The 20,117-nt window shown below is 42.6% G+C and overlaps 1 long non-coding RNA gene across 4 annotated transcripts in view; it reads left to right on the top strand.

The window, feature by feature from the left end:
- Nucleotides 1–256: 256 nt before the first annotated feature.
- LOC114234157 (uncharacterized) overlaps nucleotides 257–20,117 on the top strand; it is a 168,275-nt gene continuing 148,414 nt past the window's right edge. For all 4 annotated transcript variants that reach the window (XR_008556581.1, XR_008556582.1, XR_008556580.1 and 1 more), the window contains exon 1: nucleotides 257–561. This is a non-coding gene — a long non-coding RNA (uncharacterized LOC114234157). The remainder of the gene's footprint in view (nucleotides 562–20,117) is intronic.

The raw sequence follows: 20,117 nt of genomic DNA, 5'->3' as shown, positions 1-20,117 counted from the left end.
GCTTATTAGTTAAAGCAAATGAAGGAACTACAACGGGAGCTGTGTGCCACAGCCCCCCCCTTCACCCACGTGCCGCTCTCCATGGTTTCAGTTACCTGTGGTCAACCGCGGCTGAAACTATTAAAGGGAAAATTCCAGAAACAAACAATCCCTGCGTTCCAAGTTGCGCAGCGTTCTGAGTCGCGTGATGAAATCTCGCGAGGTCCGCCCCGTCTCGCCCCGGATGTGAATCGTGCCTTTGTCCGGCTTCTCCTCGCTGGGCCGCTCCCGCCCGCCCGGCGGTCACTCAGCGGCTGTGGCTCCGTTATCGCCCCGTCTGTCGTGTGGCGTGGACACCGAGAGGTCCGCAGGGCTGGTGGGCTCCACTGTGGAAGTGTTTTCTTTTTTCTCAAGTTCAAGTAACCCCTTATTTTTACTTAAAAATGGCTCCAAAGCGCAGGAGTAGTGACGCCGGCAATTCGGGTACACCGAAGAGAAGGCGTCAAGTGCTTCCCTGAAGTGGCAAGGTCTTAGGTTCTCGACCGAACACGGCATTTTATCATCTCACATCATCACGGCGAGGTGAGTACAGCACAATGAGTTCCTTTGAGAGGGGAACCCCATTCACATGACTTTTATTACTGTAGTGTCATAACTTCTATTTTATTAGTGTTGTTAATCTCTTACCGCGCCTGATGTATAAATTACACTTTACTATAGGCAGGTAAGTATACATAAGAAAAAAACATAGTCTGTACAGGCCTCGGTACTGTCTTGAGGTTTCAGGCATCCGCAGTGGGGGAGGGGGTGTTTTGGAATGTATTCAGGTAAGGGGATGACTGCAGATCACTTCCAAAGCTACCAACCATTTATCTGTATTTGCCCCCTTTGTCATTGTTACTGAATTGAAAATCATTTCATAATAATTAAAAAATAGGTTGTATGCCAAACAAAGAGTGGAGGGCAGGGGTCTTGCTGGCCTGGCTCCTGCCCGAGCCGCCAAGGGCAGAGAGGAGCCTGGACCATGACCCGTACTAGACAGTCGATAAGTGTAAAGTGGATGAATGGATAAGTGGATGAGTGTGTAAGTGCCTCAGTGAGGTGAGTAGCTTTTGATGGGACACATTTTTAATGCTATGCTGTGGGCGCCCTCAGGTGCAGGCTGCTTCTGGGGACCAGCCTTGTCCCCTGCCCCGGACACACAAGCTGCCACCCCCAGTCTATTCCTTGACTTCTTAAAAGACAATACCATCAACTTGTCTCTTTCTCATGGTCCCTGAAGGCAAAGGATCTGGCTTTTTTTTTTTTTTTTTTTGACTTAAGGGTTTTGCTATCAATTATAGAGGAATAGAAACAAGTCAGATTTTTCTCTAAGTTGCTAGAATATTACAAAATTCTTAGTGCCCTGGGCACTTGCACCTGGGTTCTTGTCTAGCACCTGCAGTGGCAACTGGTGACCCTTTGTTCTCCAGGAGTTGGGCTTTTATTTACTAGCACATCACCTTCTTGCCATCTAACATTTTTTTGTCTTCTTTTAAAAAAAATTTTTTTTTTATTGATTTCAGAGAGGAAGGGAGAGAGGGAGAGATAGGAACATCAATGATGATAGAGAATCATTGATCGGCTGCCTCCTACACCCCCTCTACTGGGGATCAAGTCCCCAACCCAGGCATGTGCCCTTGACCAGAATCAAACCTAAGACCCTTTAGTCTGCAGGCCGACGCTCTATCCACTGAGCAAAACCAGCTAGGGCCATTTGTCTTGACTATTATTATCTGCCTCATTTTCTCTGGATGTAAATTCCTTGAGAAAAGCATGGGGCTTGACAAGGACCCGGCTATAGTGGGTGCTCTGGTTGGAGAATGAATGACTAGAAATCCAAGAGTCGAAGGCAGTTTGGAGCAGAAATTTGAACCTGAGTTGAAGATATTAGCAAACTCAGACACATTTGACAGACAGTTGGAAATATGATTATCCAACTTCTTCCTTTATTCAGAAATTGTTACCTATACACCTATAATGTGCCAGCTACCATGTGGGGCTTTAATTACAGGTTTGTTTTTCAGCCTCAGACATCCAAGCCCAGGAATAGAATGTCCAGATCAAGTTCTCAACTTGCTTCTGCTGCCAGTTTGCTGTTTGGATTGGACCAAGTTACTTAACCTCTCTGTGTACCAATTAGGTTAGCTGATGTTTCATTGCCTCACAGGGCAGTTGTAAGGATTAATTGGCATTTATAGGGCGCTTTTAGATCCAGAGATGAAAGGTGTACTGCTTCTGCCAAATCGTATGATTACAGTAGTGTGGTGAGGATGAAGGATTTAGAGCTTATGAATGACTTTGAAGATGAAAGGAGACTAAGTCTTATTATGGTTTTGTTAGCTCCTGGACAGTACTGACCCGGAGGTTCATGTGCCCCTGAGCTTTCCACACCACTGGGATTCTGTCTCTTTTTCTGGTCCTTCTCAAGAAATTACGTTGGCCCCTCAAAATTTTTAATTTGCACAGTTTCCAAAAGAAAAATCCAAGGCAGCATCCTGTGCTATAGAAACACAACTTCAGTGAGCTTAGAGCTAAGGGAGAAGGAGGAAAGCAAAGAGTAGATTTTTCTCTGACTTTCTCATCCCTGGATTCCTATCCAGTTGTTCACTGAGTATTGGCACCAAAGAATTCTACTGAAGAACAGAGTGATTCTGTCAACAAAATAAAGCTAAGCAGTAACGAACCCAAAGGGTGGCTTGAGTCATCAGTTTGTTTGATGTTAGATTGAGAAATATGGTTCAGAGATAAAGTCTCTGAGGACACATTAACACTGCTTCACATGAAAGACAACATACTTAACAATATCCTGTGTCTTTCTGGAGTTTCCCTCACTTTGGGGGACCCACAAGCCTCACTCCTTCAGGTGTGAAGATTCCGCCTGATACTGCATAGCCTCCCAGAGCCTCCTTCTGGTTCCCAGGATTCTGGAGTCACCGCCTCTGGAATGTAGACTAAAGTAGGGCCATACCTTGGAGGAGGGGCCTGGGCGTGGCATAGCAACACCTGTGTGGGGTCCACCCTAGATAATTACACTTGAAAGGAGTCCACTTTGTCAGCATTTCTCAAAGCCCCCTTGGGACTAAAGATCTGAAGTAGATGTTCATGATATTCAGAAAAGAGGATGTGGTTATGGTGTAGTACCTAAGGCCTCCTTCCTACCCACCCTTTAAGTGTGGGATCCAAAGTAACTACCCAGCTTATCCTACCCAAAGGATAGGCCCACACAGGAGGATGCTTGGGTTCAGGTGGTGCCTTCTGATTCCCACCTGCCTGGGAGGCTTTGCTGCAGAAGTTTACGTGGTGGGCCTTTTACAGAAGAACTTGATCCTGGAGGCAATACACCCGGATTTTGGTTAAATTCATAACTCTGTTCAAAAGAAACCTACAAGACCAGAGCAATATTCAATTTCTTAATTCCAGAAGGGAGGTAAAGCTTATCTTTATCAGCTCTTTTCAAAACCTGATTGGAGGACAGAGATAGTTGGCTGGTCTTGAACCTTTCCTGCTTCTCCAGATCTCTTAGCACTTAATTTGCTCAAGTCTGAGGGTATTACTATTTTCTAGAGGCCCGGTGCATGAAATTCGTGCATGGGTAGGGTCCCTAGGCCTGGCCGGCGATAAGGGCTGATCTGCAGGGCAACTGGTGGATTGATCCGGCACTCCCCCCTCCCCCCCAGCTGACACCCACCTTGGCTGGCCTGGGGCCTGCGGGCTGGAGGCAGCTCCTGCATTGAGTGTTTGCCCCCTGGTGGTCAGTGCTTGTCATAGTGACCAGTTCTGCCGGTCATTGCACTGTTTGGTCAATTTGCATATTAGGCTTTATTATATAGGATTCTTTTATTTAGAGTGTACACTAGTTGGTTATCAGCCAGGAGGTGGGGTGTGATTTCATTAATACATTGCCCTACTCTCTAGCAAAGAGCGAGGCTTTTGAAAACCACAAAGCATGTACAATTTGCCCTGGCTGGTGTGGCTTGGTTGAGTGTTGTCTGGTGCACTGAAGGGTCGTAGGTTTGATTCCTTACCAGGGCACTTGCCTGGGTGGTGGGCTCAATCCTCATTAGGGCGTGTGCAGGAGGCAGCCAATCAATGGTTCTCTCTCATCGATGTTTCTTTCTCCCTTTCTCTCTCTCAAGTCAATAAAAGCATACTTAAAAAAACAAAACAAAGCATGTACAATTTAAGTCAACTACACAAAAATATGAATTCTCCTTGAGACCTGTTTCTGGGAATTCTCATCAGTACAAAAATTACTACTGTGCAAAGCTTAAAGGACACATGTAATTCTGTGCCCTGCCCAAATGCACAGGCATTTTTGGACAGAACATTTATGTCTGAAGGATATGCATCTGAGTGCCAAGGAGAGAGAGCACCGTCTCTCAGTGAGAGTGGATCTTGGAGTTTTCATCTATTCCAGTGATGGTGAACCTATGACACGTGTGTCAGCAATGACACGCGTAGCCATTTCTGATGACACGCAGCCGCTAAGGCGGCCGCATGCCGAGGATGAAACATTTGCTGCTCCTGAGGATGAAACATTTGTGAAATAATGTTTTTTCCTCAAAGTGACACACTACCCGAGTTATGCTCAGTTTTTTGGCGAAGTTTGACACACCAAGCTCAAAAGGTTGCCCATCACTTATCTATTCTTTCAAAGCCTTGTAGTAATTCACAGTCAGGCCATTCAGTGGTATAATTGAGTTTTCCATTTCTAGATAGTTATATAATAACAAAGTAGTTTGATCCAAAATTCTGTCCCAGAAATGTCCCATTTCTTGGCAGTTATTTTCAATGGCACAACTGAACTTTATTGGATTTGGGGAATATTTCCTATTTTCTAGCCATTGCTTTCTCACGTCATAAGATTGCTTGATGAAAGGTGCTTTGTGAAAACACTGCCTTGTTTTAAGAAAATATTATTTCAATTTTATGCTATAACTTTCCGCAGTATTTGCATTAGTATAATGCCTTAGGTATAGCTAGAGTTGCATGGTTTTTAAGCATAGTTTCTATATACCCTTATTATTATGTTATTTTTTTTACTATCTCTGAAGATTGTCCCCAGTAGCCTTCTATATATCTTGTTTTTGTTGTGTCTGATTCTAAATTTACCCAGAGTCGGCTGTGGTTTGATGAGTTTAAATCACAGGAAGGACGTGTGCCAAATTAAAGGCTTGTTGGTAAATTTTTTTTTTATGCTGGGTATTTTTACCCTCCCCTCTTGCCAAGGAGAAATAGGTTTTTTATAAGAATGTATATTTTAAAATACTTTTTGATGCATGACTTCTGAAGAAGGTTGGGAATGCTGTGATCCAGGAAAGGGCTAGGGGATCATTGCAAGAGAGCCATAAAAATGATATATTAATACATCAGGCACTAGTTTCAAGTAGTTTGTTCTCTAGAAAATAAATGCTGCCACATTTCATTTCTCTAAGCCCGCTGTCTTACACAGTTGATATCTCTGTCTCTATTATTTCATTACAGGCCCAAGGAGTCACTGGGGGGCGCATTCGGTCTTACAGTTGGTCTTATTTCTTGGTTTTGTTCAGGTTGGACCTCTGCTCAGGAAGCAGTTTCTGAGAAGAGCAGATTTTAGATGTTAATTTAATTGTTCTTGTCAAAGAGCTGTTGTTTAACCAGAGCTCAGTAGCTGCCTCACCAGCCCAGGTGTAGCACACTGAATATCATTATCTCTATTGGCGAGTTCATAAAAAGTTCATCTGGGTGCTAATGGTAACAATCTCCAAAGTTAGCCGTGGCCGGTGTGGCAAGGTTGGTTGGAGTGCTGTCCTGTGCACCGAAAGGTCTCGGGTTCGATTCCCGGTCAGGGCACATACCCAGGTTGTGGGCTCAATTCCTAGTCTGGGTGTATGCAGGAGGCAACTAATTGATGCTTCTCTCTCTCCCTCTCCCTTCCTCTTTCTCTAGAATCAGTGAAAAACATATCATTGGGTGAGGATTAAAAAAACATCTCCCAAGTTAGACTTGAGGTGAGAAGTGAGGCTTGATGAGCCAGCTGGGCTCAACATCATTAGATTTAGAATCTTAATTTTGAGTTGAATTTGATTTGAATAAGATACCAGGGTCCTATAGTTATTTAAATGATAAGCACTGTTTTGTGTGGCTGTGCATTTTTTCTTGGGAGAGAGTGAAGAGGCTTTATGAGATTCCCCCAATGAGCCACAACCCTAAAAAGCTGAGAACTTGGAACTAGGCACAGGGCTCACACAGCCTTCCCCACACTGTGCACACACAGCCTTCCCCGCACTGTGCCCAGCACCTGCAGTCTCCAGCACAAGGTCCCAGCCAGGGAGGAATATCCGCTCTCGATGAGCACGTGTGATTGATCGAAAGCAGGAATGGGACAGCAAGGACCACGTGCTGGAAGTGAGTGTAGTGGGATTGGGGGTGTGGGGGTGACTGGGGAGGGGGTTGTTTTAACCGCTCTAGGGTGAGTTTTTATGCTGCTGTTTATGTATCTCCCGGTGTTCAAATGTCAGCAACTAGTTAAACATTTTGAAGAATGCTGAAGAGACCCCCCCAAAAAAAATGCCTGCAAGGCAAATGTGACCACATTTTAAAATTTGTCACCTTTTTGCCAGAGTAGTGGCTCACACTGAGAGCAAACTCAATGCCCCATTTCCATAACATATATTTAGTGACCACTTCTTTTTATTCTAAATGAAACTCGCATGTAATATAACTAAACACACGATTTAAAAAATGAATATGTTGCCTGTAACTGTAATATATAGGAGAAGTAACAGGCAAGAACTTAAAATAAATATGTGCATTTTAACCTGTGAACACTGAGGTGTGGCTGTATTAGAAGTCTAAGCAAAGTAAGTCAGACAGAAAAAGTTAGCAACTATATGATTTCACTCATATGTGGAATATAAAACTGAAAGCAACAAATGAACAAACAAGAAAAACAAACAAAAACTCATAGACACAGACAAGATTATGGTGGTTACAGAGGGAAGGGGGGATAGGAAAGGTAAGGGCGTCATTTTATATGGTGATAGGGATTTCATTTTGGTGGTGAACACACAATGCAATACACAGATGAAGTATCATAGAAATGTGCTTTAAACCTATACTAGAATACTTTTATCAACCAGTGTCACCCCATAAATCGAATTTTTTAAAATATAAAAAAAATAAATAAAAATGTAAACCCTATTCATTTTTAAAATGTTCCCTAGGGAGCAGGATTGTCACCATTGAAAGCTATAGTGCTAGAGGCCTCCACTCATATGAATCCTATCTTGCTTTCTTAGACTTTTTGCTCATGAGTCTTAGTTCTGCCCTTTAGTACCAAATAGATTACATTCAACTTTGCCTTTAGGTGACATCTTTAAAAAAAAAAAATGAAACGCGTATCTATCTCTCCCCTCATACTGTACACCTTTCTCATGCTCAGATCTTTTCTTCTCTGGCCAAGCATTTCCAGTTCCTTCAACTATTCCTGACATAGTTTGCCTTCCAACCACTGCTTTCTTGAGCCCTGCCTCTGTCATTCTCATTTCCAGAGGGGTGGGATCCCATCTCATTTCCTAAATTTATCCTGTCTGTGTCATAGGACGTGTCTGAGCTACCCTGCCCTTCCTCTCCTCACTCGCAACTGGTGGGCATTTGTGGTCACCGTGCAGAATGACTTGGACTGTTGTGTCCCATGTGGCAGCCAAGGCTATTCTTGATATCACAGTGACTTAGGAAATGAAGACCTTGTTCTGGTGGTTACAGAGGGAGGGAGTAAAGGGGATCAATTATATGGTGACAGAGATTTCACATTTGGTGGTGAGCACACAATGCAATATGCAGATGATGTACTTGAAGTACCTTGAAGCATCTGAATGGCTAGGTTTGATTGTATTTGACCAATAAAATAAGCTATAGCCTAATGTTTTCACTCGTGCAATTAACTGCAGCCACATCTCATTTGTTGGTTCAATTCAGCGGGCTTCTTCATTGCATCTATCATCTGAGTGTTGACCTTGTCAGTGCCACGAGTGAGCCGTTTATTCAGTGCTCTGTTTTGCAGATGAGACCTTGAGAGGAGTTGTGGGAAGTGGATGAAAGCACCATTTGTTGCCCTTTTGTCCTAATGGGCCATCTCTATCTCACTCGCCATCCATTCTAACATGAAACTCAGCCTTGTCTTTAAATCACAAAACAGTAAACCACTTTCATAGGTACTCATGATCTTATTTTTAAAACTTCAGAGTGTCAATAGGAGTTCCAAATTGTATAGCATGTAGACTTTCTGCATCTCCCCGACTTCTCTAGCTCTTCCTCACTCCTTCCTCCTGGATTGCTTGTGAAACGTCAAAACTGCATTTCTCTTTATACAGAATAATTTAATTCATATAGCTGAAACTTATAAGTGGGTCAACACCCTGATGTTTTTTACAGATCTCTCTGTTCATATTAATGAACTGAACTTAAAGTTACAAGGTTTTGGCAAAAGTATTGACGTTATGTTTGGATACATAAAAGCTTTTGGAAGTAAAGTTAAAATTTTCAAGTGACAACATATAGAACCTAATTAGGTGTCTTAGTCCGTTCCAGTTGCTATAACAACATACCATAGACTAGAGCAGTGATGGGCAACCTTTTGAGCTTGGTGTGTCAAACTTCGCCAAAAAACTGAGCATAACGGGTAGTGTGTCACTTTGAGGAAAAAACCTTATTTCGCGATATTTATAGTTTAACATAAATGTATAATTGTTATATATAATTGTATTTAATAAACCAAAAACTAGATATTTAACTTACCTGCTTAGTGACTTCTTTGTTCATCCGTCAGTCGGTTTCTTTTGTTGGTATTGATATTATTTAGCTTATGTGGGGTGCTGTGAACTAAGATAAGTGAGGGGGAGGGGGAATTCTTTAACTAACCTGCCTATTAGTGACTTTTTTGTTGCTGAATTTCATTGGCTAAATCTTCAATTGAAGGTTGGTATTTTGTACACTTCAGGCCCAAGCAAGCGCTACTAACTTCATCTGTCAATCTGTTTCTTTTGTTGGTTTTGATATTATTTAACGCTGAGAATAAGGCCTCACAAAAGTATGTAGAGGGAAAAATTGTGAGTAAAGCCATTGCTATATTTTTCAGGGTGCTAAAAGTGTCTGGTAGTCGGTTCCAGGCACTCCAAATTTCCTGTTCGTAGTGGCACTCCTCTTGATTCTCCAAGTGGCACCTTTCCAGATTCTCAAGCTTTGACCTCAAGTCAACAAACACCTGAGCCCAGATACTGTCTTGAAATTCTGCAGGTTGCATCTCCAAATCATCAATTTGCATCCATTGGAAACCATTTAATTCCAAACTACTGTAGACTACTACATCAGGATACTTAATTATTTTCATGGTCTGTTCTAGACTTCTAAATTGACTAAATCTATCACTAAACTGGTCAAGTAACGAGTCTAAAACATGCTGGTACTTCATATGCAAGAGTTCCATTTCATTTTGTACAGCTGCACTGGCCTTCTCAAAATACTTTGTTACTCGAGGAAAATAATTATAAGTTTTAGTTTCTACATCTCGCTTGAAAATTTTAACTTTACTTTCAAAAGCTTTTATGTATCCAAACATAATGTCAATACTTTTGCCAAAACCTTCTAACTTTAAGTTCAGTTCATTAATATGAACAGAGAGATCTGTAAAAAACATCAGGGTGTTGACCCACTTATCATCATTAAGCTGAGGAAAGTTTCCCAGATCCTTATCGTCAAGAAATATCTTAGAACTTTGCCTCGGCTCAGCCATCTTACATTATTGTACATCAGCAGTCCACTGTAGGTGGAATCAACCTCCAGTAAAAGTGCCGAAAATTCTCGCTTGTGAAGGGGGCGAGCAGCTATTAAATTAACTATTTTTGTAACAACTGACATTAAGTCGTTTAAGTCGGTGAATCCTGCCTTGGCACATAAAGCCTCCGGATGGATAATACAATGAAAAGGCACAATCGGATGTCCAATAGCTTCTGTAAACAATTTGACAAATCCGACTTTCCCCCCCACCATATTTGGTGCCCCATCTGTCGTCACTGACACAACTTTAGAGATATCAATGCTTAGGTCACAAAATGTTTGTATAACAACCTTACATATTTCGCTTCCTGATTTACTTGTTGATACTGATACTAACTTTATCAACTCTTCTCCCATTGTGAGACCATCAAAATATCGACCAGTAATGGCCAACTGAGCATGTGATGTGACATCAGTAGTTTCATCAAGAGAGATCAAAAAATATTTACACTTCCTTATATCTCTCTTTAATTGATGTTGTACGTTTGTGTTCAGTCTCATTATTCGGTCTTTTATGATATTTCTACTGAGTGGTAACTCAGATATCCTCTTAATAATTGCATCTTTATTCTGCATATCGTGAAATAGAACTGGTGCACATCTTAGGAGAGTTTCTTTAATAAATTCTCCCTCACTGAGCGCTTTTCCATGCTGAGCTATAGAGTGAGCAATGCTCAAACTTGCAGATGTTAAATTTGTAGAGCCTTTCATAAATTTAAGGATGGAATTAGATTGGCTCTTATAAAGGTGTAGCTGCCTGGAAATGTATTCCTTCCTTTCGTCCTTACTTTTTTCCAAGAGCTGGGAATGATTAGTTTCAAAATGTCTATTTATATTCCACGTTCTGCTTACTACTGTTTCAGTACATAGAATGCAAAATGATCTGCCATTTTTTTCTATAAAGCCATATATCTCGGTCCATGTCTCTTGAAAGGGTCGGCCACTACTACTACCACTTCCTTTACTTAACCTTAGTTTTTTATTTTTTGGGTTCTACATCAGGGGGGCAGTGACAGAAGATAGAATTATAGATAGCTTGTTAGGCCTGCAGGCAATTATGGGTTAACTAGCCTAACTAACCACAAAATGGTGCATATAACTGTCTTTTAGGAAAGGGCAGGGTTAATAAGCAGAAATAGGGGTTAATAAGGATGCACAACAGTAATAGTGGTGAAATGGAGTCTGCACTATGGAGCAAGATGGTGTTCCTTATGTGAATTAAAATGGCTGCCTCTATTTCTAATGGCAGGAAACGGCACCCATAGCACGCCACAAACCCTCGCCTCTCCCAGCCTCCCCCTCACTTATCTCAGTAATGATGGATTAGAAATCCATGACACCACAGTACAGTAGATAATGGTTGCTGTGGTTAACTGTTATTTGGTTACTGGTAATGGCAGGGCCCCCAGAAATGCCTCCCCCGCTGCGTTCTGCTGCTCCCTGCTCTGCCGGCGGAAGTGAGGGCAAAGATCCTGGCTTAACCGGAAGTCCCAGAACTAGACACTCTGTGCCGGACTTCTGTTGTTTTGGCCTACAGACCTCCAGCACAGAGTGTCTAATAGGGGAGGATGAAACATTTGCGACTAGAGTCTTGGAGTTAGAGTCTTGGAGTTAGACTCTAACTCCAAGACTCTAGTCGCAAATGTTTCATCCTCAGGAGCTGCAAATGTTTCATCCTCAGCATGCGGCCGCCTCAGCGGCCACATGTCATCAGAAATGGGTACGCGTGTCAGTGCTGACATGCATGTCATAGGTTCGCCATCACTGGACTGGAGACGGCTCTGGCTGACTCGATGTCTGGTAAGGACTAGCTTCCTGGTTCAGAGACAGTCGTCTTGCTCATTCACATGAAGCAAGCTCTCTGGAGTCTCTTACAAAGGCTCCATCCTCATGCCCTAATCACCTTCCAAAGGCCCCATCTCCAAATACCATCACACTGGGGATTAGGTTTCAACTATGAATTTTGAAGGGGGGATATCAACATTGAGTCCATATTGCACCAGGGGAGAGGGGTGAATTAAGGGTGGGGGGAGGAAAATGTCTCACTGTAGTCAATTTTTCATTAACATTATTTTATTATTTTTCAGATCAAAGCATTCCCTTTTCTAAAATAGATTTTCATCCTAGCTGGGAAAATTATAACATGGTATCTCCATTCTAATAGATTATTATGCTGTTCCACCCACCTATGTGGAAGGAGCACACGTTTATCACCTATTTGTATATTCCTTCCACACCTGTTGTTGAGTGTGTGCCCTGTTGTAGGGAATAGGCTAAGCATTGGGATACATGGGCCTCAACACAGGGAACTGGCATTTTGGTGACAGGCAGAAAAGTACACAGACAAGTCACCCTAGTGTGTGTTCTGTGACAGCAGTGTTAGTCGATGTTAAGGATGTACTAGCGAGAGTTATGTGATCTGGTCTTCAGAGATCAGAGAGGCCCAGGTAGAATGACAAATGAATGGGTCTTGGAAGATGAGTGGGAGTCCCATGTGGATTGCGGAGGATGTGCAAATGGGTAGAGTGAGACTTGAAGCACATTTCTAAGAAAGTCGGTTGTAGCCATGCTCCAGTGGCCTGCTGGAGGTCACTCCTGTGGATGCTGAGTGCCCCTGACTGTACTCTCCTACAGGTAAAAGTCCATGGAATCTATTTGTGGCATTCATTCAGCAAAGCCTTTACCTCTGGCATCAAGAGCATTATTTTTCTCATTTTCCCATTGAATTGCTATTCTTCCCGCTCCTGCTGTCTTCACAGCACAGAATAAAATAGAGATATTTGAATAGGCTCTTGTGACATCTCATCTCTAAATTAATAAAAATCAGGATCTGGATTGTTTGTTTATTCACAGTAGAGCTCTTCTATCATTCTCTTTCCTGACTACTTGGAGTTGAGGAGATCTAGGTTCACATCCCAGTTCCAGTATTTCTAGCTGCCTGAGCTCAGGCAAATTACTTAACTTCTTTGAGTCTCAGTTTCCTTATTTATAAAATGGAGATAGAATAAATCTACTTTATAGAGTTGTGGTGATGTGAGGTAATGCCTGGGGAAGCAAAAGTATTTAACAAATGGTTGCCTTTGTCTTAATCCTCATTAAAACGTATAGTCCCACTCTCTGGATAGGGAGATAGTGGCTGTAGAACGTTGTGTCTATGTAGAAAAAAAATGGTTGAGAGCTATATAGGGGATGAAAGAAATCCTCTAAGAAAGGCTGGTTCCACTGTCTGTCTTTGTCGCCAAAATAAAAAAATAATGAAGCTGACACAAGGAGATTGCCAGGCCTCAGTGTCTACCTCTGCAAAATTAGATGATGTTTTAAGGCCCTTCCAAGCTGTAACACTTCATTCATTTCAATTTTCAGAATGATTGCCAAATGAGGAATATCAATTATAAGGTTTAGGTCTCTAAATGATGGATACATTTGAGTCTCTAGGAAGCTTTTAAAAAACCCTGGTGTCCAGGTCCCACCCAGACATATTAAAGCAGAATCATTAGTAGGGTAGTAATTCTGTGGGGCAGCCAGGATTGGGGGTTACATTAGTGGCTACAGGCTGAGTGCCCCTGACTGTACTCTCCTACAGGTAAAAGTCCATGGAATCTACTTGTGGCATTGTAGTCTTGTCTTTGTTTTCTAGTTTATAGCATCATTCATACGAAGTCACCTGAGTTGGAGAATTAGATGTCAAAAGTTAACATCACGCATTGCTTCTGTTGTTCGTTTCAAACTTTTTGCTTTTCTCCTCAAAGTGAATACTAAGGCTTCTTAGAGATGTACTGTTAGTCTCTGAGTTTCCTTTACCAAAATAGTCATAGCATCAAGACGTATGTTACCAATTATGTTTTTAATTAGAATGGAAATGTGTGTAAAGCTCTTTCATAGAAATGCGTACTAAATCTGTTTTAGAGAAACTTACTTGTAAGCCTTTTTTTCCCCCCTTTTTACTCAATTCCAGTTCAGGCTTTGGCCTCCAATCAAGAGAAGCCACTGCAATGCACTATTTTCTGACACTGTGTGGAAATAGCTGTCCTTGATGTGTGTCTTTATTTATGTCAGGGTCCTTAACAACTCCCACAAATAAAACCAATTTTTTCAATGAAAAACATATCAAAATAGAAGACGGATGTATGTCATGCTGACCAAAAATAGCATGAGCATAATGAGCCCAGCATGCAGGAGTCTGTAAAGGCCCAAATCTGCATGGGAAATACTTGTTGATTTTATTTCACTATAATTGGAGGAGAAAACATAATGGCATTTTAACATGACAGTTTCTTAATGGGTACTGATTGAACTTCAGTATGTGTGGTCTGCTGAAAAGAATTTCATAGGAGAAACCTCATAAGTCATATATAAGCAAATATACATAATTTTAGAGGACTAACTAAATACATTGTTTTGTAACATGCTTTCTTCATGAAATATAAGTAGACATTTTTCTTTGTCAAAACCTTTCGTCTCCATCACCATGTTAATGGCTATAATTTATTTAACTTCTTTGAGTCTCAGTTTCCTTATTTATAAAATGGGGATGCAATAATATCTACATTGTAGAGTTGTGGTGATGTGAGGTAATGCCTACGGTAGCAAAAGCATTTAACAAATGGTTGCCTTTGTTTTAATCCTCATTAAAAACTTACAACCTCACTCTCTGGATAAGGAGATGGTGGCTGTATAGAACGTTGTGTCTATGTAGAAAAAATGGTTGAGAGCTGAGTAGGGGATGAAAGAAATCCCCTAGAAAGGCTGGTTCCACTGTCTGTCTTTGTCACCAAAATAAAAAAATAATGAAGCTGATACAAGGAGTTTGCCGAGCCTCAGTGTCCCCCTCTGCAAAATATAATTTTAGAGGAGTAATTATACATATTATTTTGTTAACATACTTTCTTCATTGAATATAAGTAGACATTCTTCTTTGTCAAAATATTTGATCTCCATCATAATTTAATCCTATCTAATAAAAGAGTAATATGCAAATTGACTATCTCTGCTACACCCACAAGCCATGCCCACCAGCCAATCAGGAGCGAGTATGCAAATTAACCCAACCAAGATGGCTGCTGCCATGGAGAGAGCAGGACGCTTGGGTATCCCCCGGCAATGAAGGAAGCCAAGCTTTCCGCCTGCCCTAGCCGGCTGAGGCCTCCGCTCCGCTCAAGGCTACAAAGTTTCAATTACAGAAGATAAATAAATCCCAACAAAAATGGCTGTGGCCACGGAGCGAGCAAGAGGCTTGGCTCCATTCAAGGCTACAAAGTTTCAATTATAGAAGATAAATAAATCCCAGATCCCAGGGCCTCCACTTGGGTCACCGGGGGGCATGGCTGGCCTGCAAACCACCACAGGCCCCTCACCCAGGCCACCCCACGCCCCAAGGGAACATCCACCCTGATCCAGGACACCCTTCAGGGCAAACCAGCTGGCACCCACCCGTGCACCAGGCCTCTATTCTTTCTAATCCTATATAAAAAAAGAGTAATATGCAAATTGACCATCACTCCAACACACAAGATGGCTGCCCCCATGTGGTCAAAGATAACTGCCCCCATGTGGACACAAGATGGCTGCCACAAGATGGCCAGCAGGGGAGGGCAGTTGGGAGGGACCAAGCCTGCAAGGGAGGGCAGATGGGGGCAATAAAGCCTGCAGGGGAGGGCAGTTAGGGGTGACCAGGCCTGCAGGAGAGGGCAGTTAGGGGAAAACAGTCTGGCAGGGGAGCAGTTAGGCATCAATCAGGCTGGCAGGGGAGTGGTTAGGGGTGATCAGGCTGGCAGACAGAAGCGGTTAGGGGCAATCAGGAAGGCAGGCAGGCGAGCAGTTGGGAGCCAGCAGTCCTGGATTGGAGAGGGTGCAGGCTGGGCTGAGGGACACTCCCCCTGCACGAATTTTGTGCACCAGGCCTCTAGTGACTATATAATATTCCTAATCATCAATAATATCAAAATTTATTAAACCAATTTCATTGTTGGACATTTAGGTAGTGTCCAACTTTCCTTGTGCTACAGGGAACATCCTTGTGCATATATCTTCTTGTCTTTGTACAACTATTTCTTTACGATGAATTCATAGATGTGGAATTCCTGGATCAAATAGTATTCTTAATTTTAAGGGTTTTGATACATATTGCCAATTTATGTTGTAGGCTGTACCAATTTATATTCCTACTGGCACTATTGCTTCTTGTTCAGCAAGTTATTTTCAGCAGTAGAATGTTGTCATCTGCAGAGTAATTTGAAATCCAAAGTAAAACTCTCCCCTATTAATTCAGCAAATACCTTCCAAACTCCCAAACTTGTGCTGCAAGGTAAAATACTAGAGAAAGCTGTATACATTTTGAAGCAACAAGAGGCCTGGGGAATGAAGAGGAGAAAGAGGTTGTCAACAACGGGTTTAGAAGAAATTAATATTTTTTTCACTTGCGAGTGTCTGGCCCTACCTCTGGGACAATGAGCTTCCTCCCAAAGAAAAGTTGAGGTTGGAAAGAAGGGAATACTAGAAATTCCACTTAACATTCCACTGGGTCTCGTATTTGAGATTGGCAGCACTGATGCATTCCAGATGGCTTTGTCTATTCTTTTGAACCTGCCTTTTGATCTTACTTAAATTTCTTCTTCATTTCACCTGTTCTGGGTTTATTGCCTGGAAAACAAGCAGGTGAACATATTAGCTCCTCCTTAAGGCACCACTAGACCACAGGAAATTTATGTTCAGGTCAGGGATCGTATAATATGACTACATGCTTCACATTTATGGGCAAGTTAAGCAACAGGGAATTTTATGCTGGGATTTATGACACAAACTTGTAGCAGGCACATTGTGAGGTGGGAGAGAAATTTAAACAAGGGAAAACTCTCCCTATAATATTGATTCAACTTCTCCCATTGATGGAAAAAACATGTAAGGATTATATTCTGGAAATTGCTTATGAGTTAGACAAGGGGTGGGAAAGCATCACTCCTTCTTTCCTTATATATTGGTTCTCCTCTTTCAGATGAAGTCATTTCAGTTTTCTAGTCAGTCTGTTGCACAGACCAGAATTATCCAAAAGCATTTAATTAGACACTTTAGCAACCTCTATCCCCATAATTCTAAGCAGGAGGTGGGAAGAAAAGAGAAGCATGTGTTGAGTTGAGAGGGCAAGACTCCTACATTCCCTAAAAAAACGGACCTACACCTTATGTATCCGTCCTTACAGCCCATAAAAGCCAGCACAAAGGAGAACACCAGCTGGAATCGTTCAGTGAAGGCAATGGCTTTCAAAGACCTGGCTAGCAGCAGGTGGAATATACATTAGGGGTCCTTTTATTCTTTGGTACTTATTCTCAGCGGGAAGCAATGTGGTTCTTATATAGTCAATAAAGAGCAAATTCAGGGTGTTTGCCCTTTAGCCAGTGGGGCTGATGATTTGTGATGTCTCCAGCATCACATTGTCACCCAGAGAGCTCAGAAAACATTGGGCTAAAATGCTGAAAGGTGTGGGTCCTGGTTTGGCAGACCTGTTCTTCGCACCTGCGCGGAGGTCCACAGGCACACAGCCTGATGGCCAGAATGATTCTGAGGTCTTGGGCTGCTGGTGCAGTGGTTTCTCCACGCTTGACTGGCTTCTGCCTTGCTCATTTGGTCAACTACACTCCCTTGGGTGGATAGGCTGCGTATGGTCCAGGTGGGTTTTGAGTAAATTGCCTTGTTTCTCCTAATAACATCTTTGCTTAGGAGTTATTGTTATTCTCACTCTAAGTGTAGGTGGGTGGTGGTGGTGGGCAGTGGAGGAGGAGTAGGAAACCCCTAATTTGTCCACTTGTCTTGGGCATTCAGGGATTCTAGGAAAGGTCAGTGGTGTCCACTGCTGGGAGAAATTGGATTGTATGCTCCTTGAGGAAGGCTTTGCTGGTTCTGTTCCCCATTGTTCTTTCCATGTCTGGCACATAGTAGGAACCTGATAAATACTAGTATATCGTGTTGGCCAAGACCAAGTGGCATGGTGGGGAGTAACACCACCATTTGTGACAACAGCAAGAAGGAAAGCTTGTGTTCTCCGAGGAGAGATGCTTAAGAAGCTTAAGAATACGAGAAATTTCCACTCTTCTTCCCCATGTGCAGCATGGGCTGGAATGGGACAAAAGGTAGCTTGTTTAGCATTACCCAATCCATCATTGCTGAGGAGTTGGTATAAACTCAAGTTCATAGCCAGGGCTTTATTTCATGCTCTTTGTTAAATACAGATAAGGAGCTGGATCCCAATTGGAGAGGGAACGCATAGTGCACAGTGCAGTGGTTCTTAAATTGAGCATGCATCAGGATCACCTGGAACAGAGCTGGCTGTGCCCACGTCCATCATTCCTGACTCCGTGGGTTTGGGGTGGGAAGGGAATGTGCATTCCTAACAGGTTCCCTGGTGATGCTGGTGCTGCCCCTTTGAGACCAGATTTGAGAGCCAGTGGCCTAAGGAAAAAGCACTCACATTGGGTTACATAAGGCTGGACTCCTGCCTTGCTTGCTGTGTGACCTTCGTCAGGTCACTGTTGCTTAGCCTTAGTTTCCTCATTTGCAAAATGGTGACAACATCCACCTCCTAGGACTGTTGTGAGGACTAACTAAAATAAAGTGAATAAGATGTCTAGTTCATGGTAGTCACTCTAATGACATGAGACTAACTCCTTTTGTGGGATCCTTATGCAGGGCAGGGCCTATTTGAGGGTTTATATCTATGTGAATCGAGCTTCTATGATATTAATTTCTTTTTTTAAAATATATTTTTATTGATTTTAGAGAGGAAGGGAGAGAGTGATATAGAAACATCAATGATGAGAGAGAATCATTGATGGGCTGCCTCCTGCACGCCCCACACTGGGGATCAAGCGTGCAACCTGGGCATGTGCCCTGACCAGGAATCTAACTATGACCTCCTGGTTCTTAGGTCATTGCTCAACCACTGAGCCATGCCATCTGGGCCCGATATTAATTTCTTATCACTTACTTATATGTCCTGAAGTTTTTCACTATGACTGAACATTTCCAATGGAATGGCATAGTGTGAGATAATGTTTACATTATACAGTATATAACATGAGATATTAGCTATCTTTAACAGATGAGGGTAAGTAACTTGCTCACTGACCCCCAGCTGGTAAGTGGCAGAGCCGAGTGTCCAAACCATTGCCTTCTTCCCAGCAGCCGGTTGACCTCGTTGACACAGTGGTTTCCATGCCCTCTCTGAGCAGGAGGTGCTAAGGTTATTAGGTCCTTTTCTCTAATCACTCACTCACTCCCAGGCTGCTTCTAGCTACATAGATAACACATCTGAGAAAATTAAGTGATTACCCTGAGAATGTAAGTGAAAGGGTAGGATTCTTGAGTATCTTCTAAGCCAGGCACTCTGTATTGTGCATCCCACCTGCCTGGTGCATGGAGGCTCAGCAAATGCTTGTGGGATTAACAAAGAATGAAAGGTTCAGATCAAACGACAACCTCACCCACCTTCATAATTACTGGGCTTCCTCCTTAAATAATCAATATGACTTCCTTGTCATCATTTATACATACCAACTGGTACTGGCTCCTGAACAGTTGAATATTCTCTCAAGTCTCAGATCTAGAGCCTTTGATGAAATGATAAGCGGTTGTTATTAACTTCCTTTGCCTGGATAATTTCCACTCATGGTTTGATTTACTAGAATAATTTGGAAAAGCGAATCAGGGACCTGTCCCACGACAGGACCCATTTTGAATACTCGCAGGTAACGTTTCAGTTCCACTCTGCTAAAATAACCTTGAACCCTTCCATACTTGAACTACCTCTCTTGTGTCCCTAGAGAGGTAGTTCTTAATCATTCTAAGAAATCAGTCACTTACTCCATCATCCTTGTTTCTTCTATAAAAACCTCCAGCAGATCACAATAGAAAATTGCTCTGAGCAAGGAAGGCCACAGGGCCGGACTCTCAGGGCGGTAAGGCAGCCAACAGGAGGTGCAGGGCTGGGCTGCGGGTTGGGAATCATCCAAAGATGCACAGCAAGTTGCCTGATCTGGCTCGTTGGCATTCCTGAGGGCAGTGGTGACATCCCTTGGGGATGGTTGCAAATAGCAGGCAGGCATGTAGAGGGAGTGGGGAGGGGGGGGGTCTTGAAAGATGGTGCCCCTTCTGCTATTTTTGCGACATGCACTTGAGGTCACAGCTCCCTCCCTTGCAGCAGACTCAATCTCACTGTTTTGTCAACACAAGGATAACCTTTAGTTGTACCACAAATATTTGGGGAAATAATGAAAAAAATTCTAAAAAAT

The sequence above is a fragment of the Eptesicus fuscus genome, chromosome 7, assembly GCF_027574615.1.
Source record: "Eptesicus fuscus isolate TK198812 chromosome 7, DD_ASM_mEF_20220401, whole genome shotgun sequence".
NCBI lineage: Eukaryota > Metazoa > Chordata > Mammalia > Chiroptera > Vespertilionidae > Eptesicus > Eptesicus fuscus.
Note: the sequence above shows the minus strand (reverse complement) of the source record. Positions and strands in the feature narration are given on the sequence as shown.